The 12774-nt window shown below is 40.6% G+C and overlaps 1 long non-coding RNA gene across 1 annotated transcript; it reads right to left on the bottom strand.

Annotated features, from left to right (window-relative positions):
• Nucleotides 1–2360: 2360 nt before the first annotated feature.
• Nucleotides 2361–3824, bottom strand: LOC135558521 (uncharacterized). Its single transcript, XR_010458371.1, has 2 exons — nt 3254–3824; nt 2361–3087 (listed from the first exon to the last, which is right to left on the bottom strand). It is a non-coding gene; the product is annotated as an uncharacterized LOC135558521 (long non-coding RNA).
• Nucleotides 3825–12774: the final 8950 nt, after the last annotated feature.

Here is a 12774-nt window from a genome sequence, read left to right as displayed (position 1 = left end):
TAATTCTCACACCTCTACACATTAAAAATATGTTCTGTGCTCTAGAAAGACCTAGCAAAGCTGCAGCTGGTTCGAAACAAAGCAGAAGGTCTTGCCCTGAACTGCACACACAGAACTAATGTCAACAACATGAATGATAGTCTTTTATCAAATCAAATTGTATTGTTCGCATACACGTATTTAGTAGATGTTATTGTGGGTGTAGCGAAATGCTTGTGTTCCCAGCTCCAACAGTGCAGTAATATCTAACAATACACAACAATACACACAAATCTAAAAAGTAAAAGAAGGGAATTAAGAAATATAGAAATTTGATTCATTTGATTCATTGTTCAGCAGTCTTATGGCTTGGAGGTAGAAGCTGTTAAGGAGCCTTTCGGACCTAGTCTTGACGCTCCGGTACTGCTTGCCGTGTGGTAGCAGAGGGAACAGTCCAGGACTTGGGTGACTGGACTCTTTGACAATTTGTTGGGCCTTCCTCTGACACCGCCTCGTATATAGGTCCTGGATGGCAGGAAGCTTGGCCCCAGTGTGTGTATATATATGTGTGTGAGTGATGGGATGTATAGACAATATGGACAGTATATGAATAGAATATGTAGTATATGTACCTCAATAGTTAAATTGGTTAGGCCTTGACTAGAATACAGTATATACATGTGAAGTGGGTAAAACAGTATGCAAACGTAATTTAAAGTGACCAGTGTTCCATTATTAAAGTGACCAGTGTTCCATTATTAAAGTGACCAGTGTTCCATTATTAAAGTGACCAGTGTTCCATTATTAAAGTGACCAGTGTTCCATTATTAAAGTGATCAGTGTTCCATGACTACGTACATAGGGCAGCAGCCACTAAGGTTCATGGAAGAGTACACGGGTGGTAACTGTCTAGTGACAGTGACTAAAGTAGTGGGTGGAGGCCGGCTAGTGGTGACTAACTGTCTGTTGGCCTTGAGATAGAAACTGTCTTTCAGTCTCTTGGTCCCAGCTTTGATGCACCTGCACTGACCTCGCGTTCTGCATAGTAGCAGGGTGAACAGGTCGTGGCTCAGGTAGCTTAGGTCCTTGATGATCTTCTTGGACTTCCTGTGACACCAGATGCTGTAGATGTCTTTTAATGACACATTTGTGTGTTGAAAAGGCCTAACCACTTGTGTAAACTATTTGCATACACTTCAAACAGACACACAGTGCATTTGGAAAGTATTCAGACCCCTCAACTTTTTCTACATTTTGTTACGTTACTGCCTTATTCTAAAAAGGATTAAATTACATGTTTTCCTCATCAATCTACACACAATATCCCATAATGACAAAGTGAAAATAGTTTTCTTTCCCCAAAAATCTAGCAATCAAATTAATAATTGATATGTGCGATTCACGTCTCCATCTCAAACAAAAAGTTAAAGAAGTTAAAGAATAGGACTAAATCAAATCAAACTTTAAAAGCACTTTTAATAAAGGTTGATTTAGTCCTAATCTTTAATTTAGATCTTTGGTTGAGATGGAGACGTGAATCCAATATATCAATTAATAGACGAACTGGAATTAAAGCCAGACTTCGTCAGTGGCAAAAATGGAACTATCCAAGCAGAAGATACATATACTTCAAATGTTGATATTTGGTTGCGTTCACAAACAAACTCAACTCAGCATTGATGAATTTGCAAATCCTAAATATATGAGTGATATAGTATAGTCACGTTTCATTTACTCGGTTAAACCTACCCTTTGGAATGACTTTGATGGCAACAGTGAATCTATTTCACTTTTAAGTGGAAATTTTAACAGTCATTCTCACAATAGCACATTGGTAATAGTCAGTGAGAAATATCATAGCTCGGCAGGGCTTGGTTAAAACCCTGGGTGGGAGACTAAAGGGTAGCTATAGATCAATCACCCAGTAGGAGGTGCTGTCCAGCCTATAGTTTTTATTTTGGATTAGTGGATATAACATAGAAGTTCTGAGGATCTGTTTTAAAGGTACAAATTCAACATATTTTATACAAGGTTTGGCTTGGTTTAAATTTGGTTACCGAGAAAAGATAATACTGTCGTTAAAATTTCACCCTCAAAACAACAGTTGACTTTTTCAAATCCAATGTATTTTCCACGTAGATTCCATGTCACAATACGTTGAGAACTAAGTTGAAACAAAAGTTGAGTAAACCAGTTTGTGTCCACTGGGATGTTAATTTGACTGTTTTTGAGTTGAATACTATGTTAATTTTACTGTTTTTTTTCTTCGAGTTGGCTGCTATGTTCATTTGAATGTTACTCCATTTTGGCCTTTGGCCTACTTCTGAATTGCTTCTCTCGCTGCATCAGTGTGTTTAATATGAGATCAGACAGTGAAAGTATTTTTCTTTAAATTATTTTTATTGGCTGGTTCGAGCCAACGAGGGCAGCATTCAACCTCTGGGAGAGCTCTTACCATTCAGAAACCTCCGTCAGATGGGTCTTAGCATGTGGAAAATGCTTGGTTTCTTGCGACACAAAACATGTTTGAACTCACCTCATTCTGTTCCATTCATTAGTCCCAAGGCTGAGCGTTGCTTTAAACAGTGATTAAGAGTGAGCTCATACCACAGCTTTGGTGAAACACTCTTTCTAACTTTTCACTGCTCGATTCACATGTTCATGTACTTCTTAACTTTTTAAACATTGTTTGGTTTTGTCTCTAGCTGAGAGACTTTAACACTTTTGAAAAACAGAATTGGAAACATGGAGCCCATTCAAGTATGAGTTATTGAGTGTTTTATAATGGCCTTGTCTTTGTTGGAAGTCTCACTGGGTGAAGCCAGGACTGACTGGGTAGCTTACCCAAGTCATCGGACAACCACCTCTAACAGTGTTTCAGTTCAAGAGGAGAAAATGTGTTAGAATGCTGAGCGTCTTTCCTCTATGACTTGTTCTCGATCACAGCGGGGGCGATCATCATGACGGTGGTCTTCAGGGGATAGTAGTGGCCACGCCAGGTCTTCCAGAAGACCCCCTGCTTCCTCTGATGCCTCTGCTTGGGAGGAGGGCTCATGAAGTAGCGGCCGTTCAGGTTGGAACGTCCACAGTTGCTGAACCACCAGCCACCTGGAGAAAGAGAACAAACATCTGGTTAGATTGGCTGCTACATTCCCAATTTGAGTCATAGAGAGATAAACCTTAGACTAAATAAATCTTAAATCGTAGACTAAATAAATCTTAGATAGAATTCAGCAAAATAGTAACTTTGAACTTTGAAAAAGAGGAGACGTACCAGAGAGGTGTTTGGCGCAGTTGGTGTCATTGTTCTGGTCATTGTCTTTGTTGCGGGTGGAGAAGTGCAGGCCGGAGGCCTCGGTAGCCAGGGCGCTCTCCAGGTTGCTGTTGGAGGTGTCTTGGATGTGGAGGGCATAGTGGCTCTCCTTCCCACTCAGACGGATGGGGTACTGGATGGTCTCAGAATCACCCCTCCAGTCGGAGAACTTAACCTTGAGGATGTAGTCTGCATCTTTGACCACGGCGCGTATCTTCTCAAGACCAAGCCAGAACTCACCGAGAGAGAGAGAGAGATCAAAATAAAGACAAAAACACAACACGGTTCACAAACTCTTTTGTCCAGACTCCGTACCTCAGATAGTCAGTATCAGTACACGTCACCAAGGTCTGTGTTCTAACACTGCCTTGGCCTTTCCCCTTCGCTGGCACAAATATCCTATTTATAAATGACTCATTCAACTAGAATAAGAGCCTCCAGTTTCATATCTCCAAAGCCTTGAACTTCAAACTGTTATGTCGGCCAGCAGCCAACATAGAACTTGTTTGTGAGCTATGGGGCAAAAGTCCTCTCTGCCTCTGACAACTCCACTTGTTTTCTACTGAGGGAATTCACACATGTATATATGGAAGTGAGGGTTTGGTGGGCCCAAGCAGAAGTAGGCAAATATGACTGTTTTTATAATATTGTTCTGTAGGGACATAATTGCATAACATGTTTATCTTTCACTTAATAACTAGGTCAGATGTTCAGGAATCGGGATACGTCTAGTTTCCCTATCTGGGTTCTCTATCATTGGCTTCTTCATTGTAGCTGGTTAATTCTGCAACTACAGGAACTTCGATGTCCTCGGGGTCAATTTTGGGGATTTTATTTAAAAAAACATGTTTTTATATGTTAAGTTCACACTACATTCACCCCATATTTTTGTTCAACACCTCTATATTTTTATTTTACTAGGCAAGTCAGTTAAGAACAAATTCTTATTTTCAATGATGGCCTAGGAACAGTGGGTTAACTGCCTGTTCAGGGGCAGAAAGACAGATTTGTACCTTGTCAGCTCGGGGAACCTTTCGGTTACTAGTCCAATGCTCTGACCACTAGGCTACCCTGCCACCCCAAGTATTTTAACTACCTTTCAGATTGTATACCTCAATTTCACTGTTTTGCCCTTGTCCCTGACTCAGACTTATGAGCTTCTACTATGTTTTTCTATGAGAAAACATAATTACACATTATGTGATGTTATCTCCTAGAGAAAGAGTCAATTAAATACAATCTATATCAATATTTATTGTGAGTATGCCCTTTATATGGCTATTTACACAAAATATACCTGTCTTTTGGTAGTGGTGTCATTTCCACCACTGAGGGCACATTTTATTGGTAGTCATTTCCAAACAGGCTACAATTTCTTTAATTTGTGGTAGAATTTAGATTTTTAAAATATATTTGATGTATTTAGTGTAAATCATATGCTAGCTGTAATACTGGCCAAAGCATTCGAAGCAGTCTGTCATTTTTCTACAAAAACAGCAGAAGCGTCATTTCCACCACAGTCATTTCCATCACAAACTTAACTGTGATGGAAATGACAGACCATTGAAAATTACAAAAATCCATTATGTTATTACTTTTTACTTAGTGATATAATGATCCTATACGATACCAGAAACATCTGCAAAAAGACAGGGAGAGATACTGGAAGAAAAAAGAGAAGAGAGAAGTGATATCTCAGTGACACCACCTCAGTCATAAGTGACACCACCTCGGTCACCAGATGACTTGCAGCCAGAACATGAGGCCATCATACCTGCCCCTAACTTACCTGCCCCTGATGCACACCCTGATACCCCTTCCTCATGGTCTGCAACAGGAATGAAAAGTCTAATACTTGCTGGAAGGAAAAAGGTTGGAAGAGGTCACTCAAAAACATACATATCTTTGCATGACAAATGTCAAATAAAGCTTAACAGAAAACTGAGAAATACAAAAAAGATATGATCAACTGATGAATAAAATGGATAGACAAGATTTCCCAAAGACAAAGACAAAACAGAAAATGAAGGGAACTCCAAAGAACTTGAGAAGGGTTTGTTGTTTCAAAATGTCATCATTGCAGAGTTAAAACAAAAGTATGAAAAAATGCACAGTGCCAAGGACAAACAAGTGGCTTCAAAAATGCTCAGAGGCAACATCCTGAGAAAGTACGGCCTGGTCAAAGCTGCAAACAGAGAATTTGGATTTTCAGTAAAATCGTTGAGGGAAAATGAAAACAGGATAACTAGTCTTCAATACTCCAGGAAAAAGCAGTGTAACATAATTAGCACAGACACAGAAGAGAAAATCACTAAATTCTATGAATGTGATGTCAACAGTAGAGCAACAACAGGGGAAAAGGACACACTAATGAGGAACAAGAAAAAAAAGCAGAAGCGCTTGTTGAATGGAACCTTCAGAACCTTTATCAGGATTTTAAGAGGGAATATTCAGAGATTAAAAAGTCCTACTATGAATTCTTTAAAAGACGTATTTTTGGGTTGTCAAGCCAACAGTCCAGGATAGGGACACATGCCTCTGCAAAACCCACGCCAACCTCCAGTGCATGGTGGACAAACTACAGTATCACAAAGTGATCAGCTGCAGCAACAATGACAACCTTATTGAGTCTTTGTGCTGTGAGAACCTGAAGAAAGAGTGCATGTACACAGAGTTCTCCCTTTGCCAAGCCAAAGAGCATAAACATCTGACTTTGATACTGGTGAGCAGACATTGTGGTTTGAGTGGAAAAACTAATCTGAAGAGAGAGAAGGAAAAACAAAGAGGGAAACATGGAGAAGTTCACTGTACATTTGACGGTATAAGAAAAGGTGTGTGGCTCACTGCAGATTCTACTGGAGGACTTCTCCAAAGGATTGAAAGAGAAGTTGGGGAAACACGTGTACAACATTCGACACCAATACTCCAAACTGAGAGAATTAAAAGGGAATCTGCAGAAAGAGGAGATCATCATGCATATTGACTTTGCAGAGAACTCAGGGGCGCAACTTTCACTGAGGACGGGGGGGACATGTCCCCCTCACATTCTGAAATTGCATTTTAGTCCCCTCCAGTTTTATAATTTGAATGTGATACAAAATGAGGCAACGGTGTGCTTTAGGACCATGCAGACACCTCCGAGCGGTCGAGTAGGCTGTTTAGAGTGTTTATCCGACTGGATAAAATAAATTATAATATTTATTCCCCCCCCCCCACACTTCTAAAACCAAAGTTGAGAAACTGAGAAAACTACCTGTGTAAATACACCAGTGAAATCCAGGCAGTTCACTTTGGTGATTCTCACATGCAGGTGACCCTCCACACATGTGTTGGACATACCACAAATGATACTGTTTCATGTTTGCTCACTGAGTTCTTCTATACGGATGACCCCTCTGCAATCTGGGCTCATCTCTCAAAAACACTGGCCTACTTCCTTGAACTCTGGCCAATTTTGGAAACGTACTTTTTCTTAAATTAATTAAATGTTCTACAATGGTTGTTGTTCAAAATGTTTGCAATAAAATATTGTTTTCATTTTACATAGATGTCATTTCCACCACACCTTGTCATTTCCACCACACACATATTTTTAGGTAAATTAGTATATTATGTATAATTTACATTGATTGATTTGTTTTACATAGGGAAATCATATGGTTGTTATCATAATCTCACAAAAAGGTTGGGTGGAAATATCTTATTTTTTTAATGATAAATAAAAAATTCAGCTGTCACAAAGGCAAGTTTATACATTCAGGCGTTGTGTTGAATTATTAATTTTAGGAAAATCTTAAAAAGCACTTAAAATAATATTCAATGCAAGTTAATGTACAAATGTATAAGAAATGTGATAATTTCATTTTCAACAACAATTGATGTTTAATGATGTGATGGAAATTACATTTGTCTATGGCTGTCTGAGAAAAATGACGAAAATATATAAATTCCTGAATAGTACGATCGCATCCATTATCAGATATTATTTCTAGACAAATCAAAGACGATTATAATACTGGTAAAATGGTGTTTCAATACATTTTAATTTCTGAAAGCTTGCCGGGCCAAAGTGCCCGAAGTGGCAGAATCACCCAGCTCTCCAGGTCTGTGAATGCTGAATGTTTGCAAATAAAGGGGTCTTATTGTGAAATGGGTTTATCAGTAGTTGTAAACCTAAGAAAGATACAGAGTTAATCTTGTGCCCTAGTCTGACCTGCCCGGAACAAAAGAGAGCTCCTTGCTTAGTAGTAAACATGACCTTTCTCCCAGTTCCCAAGCAGACTTCCCCCTCAGCTGCCTGGTCTACTGATTACATGTGCCTCTCCTCAAATTCCACTACCCCCTCCACTCCTGCCTTCACGTTCTCTCCCCTCCTCCTCCCCTCCTGTTTGACATACCTCCCACACGTGCAAAGCAACCAGTCAGTGACGTAGGAATGCATGGTCACTGCATGCACAAGGAATGCTCAGAGATTACTATAGGAACAGCAGGCTCATTAAAAAAACACATGTAAAATAGCTGTTTACACATGTGGAGCTTCAATTTCACACATGAAACCATATTTTCACATTTATTAAAGAATAATACGTTTTCACCTCACGTGAATTGCAGTTTCACATGTAACATTTGAGGTTTCACATGTTAAGAATGTTCACATGTGAACATCGGATATGCAATTCCCCATATGAAAGTGAGATTTTCACGTGAAACTGCAAATTAGATGTTTTTACATGTATTTTTTTTCACATGAACTTGTAATTCCACATGTGAAAATCTAATTTGCAATTTCCATTATAACAAAACTCCACGTGTGAAAATCTCACTTTCACATGTAGAATTGCAGATTAACATGTGGGGTTGAAATAATGTTATTCTCCTCACGTGAAAAAACGTTAACATGTTGCAGTAGTAATGTTTCCAAATGTGGAATTAGGGTGACCACAACACTTGAGTGTGCTGTTTCTGACCAACTCTCTCGCTATCTGTCTCAGAACGATTTTCTTGACCCTAACCAGACAGACTTCAAGACATCCCAACCCGAGCACTCCGTTCCACTACCTCTGGTCTCTTGGCCCTCCCACACAAGTGTAAGATCAACATGCGCAATGCCAAGCGTCGGCTGGAGTGGTGTAAAGCTCGCCACCATTGTACTCTGGAGAAGTGGAAACGAGTTCTCTGGTGTGATTAATCCAGTAGCGTGCCGTGGTTCTGGGGCCTGGGCCTTCAGTAAAGTCCTACACAGTCCCACCCGAATTAATCCACCTCTTATTACCATCATTATGATGCCATGGCTCTAGACACTATACATTTAGACAGAAACACAGTATAACCAGGCGTTGCGTCACCTTGAAATTGACATTTTTATTCAGAGAATTGCAGGGGAAGAGTACAATACCTTTTCATTGTGCAGCTTTGTTGCCCTGCGCGCTTGTTCGTTGAGCTGTAGATCCACTCGGGTGTCCCCAAAAGTTTTCAAAAGCACCATTGTTTGTAAGTGCCCAGCCGTACTTTGGTGTCTCGTTGCTGCCTTGGTTAGACAACTCAGGTTTGCAAAGCCAGTGTGACTCCAAACACCAAATCGATCACTTGCAAATAATAGGCATTCCCAGCAGTACAGTTTGCAGTGCTTCTCTGAGCCTGTCTTTGTAGCGTCGGCTTTGTAGCGTCGGCGTCTACCTCTCCTGACAATATCTAACTTTTCTTGAAAAGTTTGTCTTGAGAATTGCGTTATAATTATATCCTTGACCAAATCGATATCTTCTCCTTCCACCATTGTGGGTTGAAAAAACTGTTTAGTAGTACGCAAATTAATTTGTTGATCAATTTCAGTTTCCTAGTTTCCAAGTTGGTAATCCAATCAAAAGACGTGCAGGCACTACGCCTGCTAGCTGGCTCCTGTGTAACACTGGAGCCAGCCAGCAGGCATACAATAGCCAACTCTAAAGCTGATTGGTTGACACTAAATTTTAATTTCCATTCACTTTAAGCTACAAGCGCCCGCACTGTTGATTCTGAAGGCCTGAGGGCAGATTTTAGTCCCCTGGCAACACATGATGGCTGAATATGATTGGATAAAATATGTAACATAAAGACCAGCCCTCCAAATCTCAACCTGGGGCTGGAAGCAGTGCAACCAAGAGGAACGCTATGAAATGAAGAGTGTAACTCTTACTCTGGGGAATAATTCAATACATATATGTGGGAAAATATATTTAAAAAAAAATTATATTCTGATGATGTTTAGGCCAGCAGAGAAGGCCTTGCTGGCCTTGACGGCCCACCACTGGATTAATCACACATCATCTGGCAGTCCGACGGAATAATCTGGGTTTGGCAGATGCCAGGACAACGCTATCTGCCCCTAATGCATAGTGCCAACTGTAAAGTTTGGTGGAGGAGGAATAATGGTCTGGTGCTGTTTTTCATGGTTCGGGCTAGGCCCCTTAGTTCCAGTTAAGGTACATCTTAACACTACAGCATACAATTACATTCTAGCTGATTCTGTGAATCCAACTTTGTGGCAACAGTTTGTGGAAGGCCCTTACCTGATTCAGTATGACAATGCCCCTGTGCACAAAGCGAAGTCCATACATAAATGGTTTGTAGAGATTGGTGTGGAAGAACTTGACTGGCTTGCACAGAGCCCTGACCTCAACCCCATCGAACACCTTTGGGATTCGTTGGAACGCCGACTGTGAGCCAACCCTAATTGCCCAACATCAATGCCTGACCTCACTCGTGCTCTTATGGCTGAATGGAAGTAAGTCCCCACAGCAATGTTCCAACTTCTAGTGGAAAGCCTTCCCAGAAGAGTGGAGGCTGTTATAGCAGCAAAGGGAGGACCAACTCCATATTAATGCCCATGATTTTGGAATGAGATGTTTGACTTTTGGCCATGTAGTGTATCTGAAATAACTCTCCTCCTTCTCTGCACCCTCTCAGGGGCTGGGTGTCTCAGGCTCTGCACACTCTTGGATTGGATCCTGCCTGGCAGACCGCTCCTACCAGGTGACGAGGAGAGGATCTGTGTCTGCACCACGTGCTCTCCCTACTGGTGTCCCCCAGGGCTCGGTTCTAGGCCCTCTCCTCTTCTCTCTATACACAAAGTCACTCTGCGTCGTCATATCCTCACATTGTCTCTCCTATCACTGCTATACAGATGACACTCAGCTCCTTTTCTCCTTCCTCCCTTCTGGCACGTCTCTGCGTGCCTGGCAGATATCTCAGCTTGGATGTCGGCCCACCACCTCAAGCTCAACCTCGTCAAGACGGAGCTGCTCTTCCTCCCGCTCCAAGACCTCTCCATCACGGTTGACAACTCCACGGTGTTCCCCTCCCAGAGTGAAAATAACCTTGGCGTGACCCTGGACAACACCCTTCTCTGCAAACGTTCTCTGCAAACATCAAAGCAGTGACTTGCTCCTGCAGGGTCATCCTCTACAACATCCATCCAGTGTGACCCTACCCAAACAGGATGCGGAGCAGGTCCTAATCCACTTGTCATCTCCCGTCTGGACTTGGCTGGGCTCCCTTCTTGTGCCATCATACCTCTGCAACTTATCCAGAACGCCGCAGCCTGCCTGGTGTTCAACTTTCCGAACTTTCCCATATCACCCCGCTCCGCCGCACACTCCACTGGCTTCCAGTTGAAGCTCGCATCCACTACAAAACCATGGTACTTGCCTATGGATCAGCAAGAAGAACTGCCTCTCGCTACCTTCAGGCTATGCTCAAACCCTACACCCCATTCCCGAGCTCCAGCTCTGCCCAGTCAAATCTCTTCTCTGTCCTGACCACCCAATGGAAAATTCCCCCCACTTTCAAAATACAGAAATACAGCCAGTATGATGCATTTTACGTCATATGATGCAAAATGCATGCTGTGCTTCTGTTTTCTGAAAGTTATATATCTTAAACTTGATTTGCTGACATGCAAAACATTTTGGGACTATATCAACAATGGACGAATGAAGCAAATACCAAAAGATAGTTTTAGGTTGGAGTTTTCCTTTAAATGATCTCACATATTTAAGGTGTTAAATCTGTGTAAAACTTTTTTGCTACTGTCTATTTGACTGTCTTTTCTGTCATTTATGAATGTGTTTTTCAATGCATTTCTCTAGGCTTTAGTAGTAAAGGCGAAATTTAATATCTATAAAATCATTTTTTTAACCTAAAGGTGTCCTAAAATTTCAAATCAGATAGCTAAATGATCCGAAGTATGACAGGGGATGAGGAGGCAATCTTTAGTTGCTACATCCATTTTTGGACATAAATGAATGATATGTACCCATTAATTCTTGAAGAATAAAACGTATAGATGCCTCATGTGCTTAGTTCAACTGTCGTATTCCATCAGAAGCCAAAATATAAGCTTGTTGAACTCCAATGTTTGTAAACAAAGTAAATTTAAACAACCACTGTATAGCCTAAAAACATGATTAAAAGTATAATTTCTATATCATGGATGGTCAGTCTTAGCATCCATAGTCCTGTCTATGAATGAGAAATGTAACCTCAGATTAATAGACAGAGCTATGGATGTAACGACTGACCATCCATTATATCACAACTATAGTTGTTACCATGTTTTGAGGCATAATAGTGTTTGTTTACATTTACTTTGTTTACTAACGTTGGAATAAAACAAGCTTATATTCTGGGTTCTGATGGGATACGAGCTCATGAGGCATTTGTTTTATAAGTTATATTCTTCAAGAATCAATGGGTACAAATCATTAATTTATGAGTCGAAAAATGGACGTAGCAACTACTTATTGCCCCTTGAATAGAGTAATAGTGTTATTATATGGTGCAATCCTTTAGTGTGTGAGCTGCTTATGTTGCATTAATATCAAGCAAAACTTCTGCAGTCAAGAACAAAATTCTTATAGCAAACAAAAATAATTATATTAAAAGCAAAACACAAACTCAAAAGTAACATATTGCAAAGTCAGTCCCGGGATGGGAGACTAAATTGTAGCTGGAAGTGGTGATAGATAAACATGTGGAAAAAAATGTCACATGGGAATGTATTTTTTCACGAGGGAAAAACACTACATGTGAATTTTCACACATAAAAAATATATATATATTTATATATTTCACGTGTCCGACAACCACGTGATTTCTTCATGTGGTCTTTTTTTGATACTCAATTCTGGTCATTGGCTCACTTCTGGATTATGTTTCCAGCTGCATCAGTGTGTTTGATCAGAGATCAGACAGAGAATTGGCTGTTTCATGCCAAAGATCAATTTCATTGGAACTTCTGCAGTCAAGAACAAAATTCTTATAGCAAACAAAAATAATTATATTAAAAGCAAAACACAAACTGTGATGTAGAAGTCCGTCACTGGCCGCGGGCAGCATTTGGTTCTTTAACGCACACACATTCATCACTCCTCCCTGCGCCACGATGTGGTGCCATCTACCTGTAGACCACTTGTTCTCAACCTTGCACATACAGTTCCATGGGCAGG

Source organism: Oncorhynchus masou, chromosome 17 (assembly GCF_036934945.1).
Source record: "Oncorhynchus masou masou isolate Uvic2021 chromosome 17, UVic_Omas_1.1, whole genome shotgun sequence".
Classification (NCBI taxonomy): domain Eukaryota; kingdom Metazoa; phylum Chordata; class Actinopteri; order Salmoniformes; family Salmonidae; genus Oncorhynchus; species Oncorhynchus masou.
Note: the sequence above shows the minus strand (reverse complement) of the source record. Positions and strands in the feature narration are given on the sequence as shown.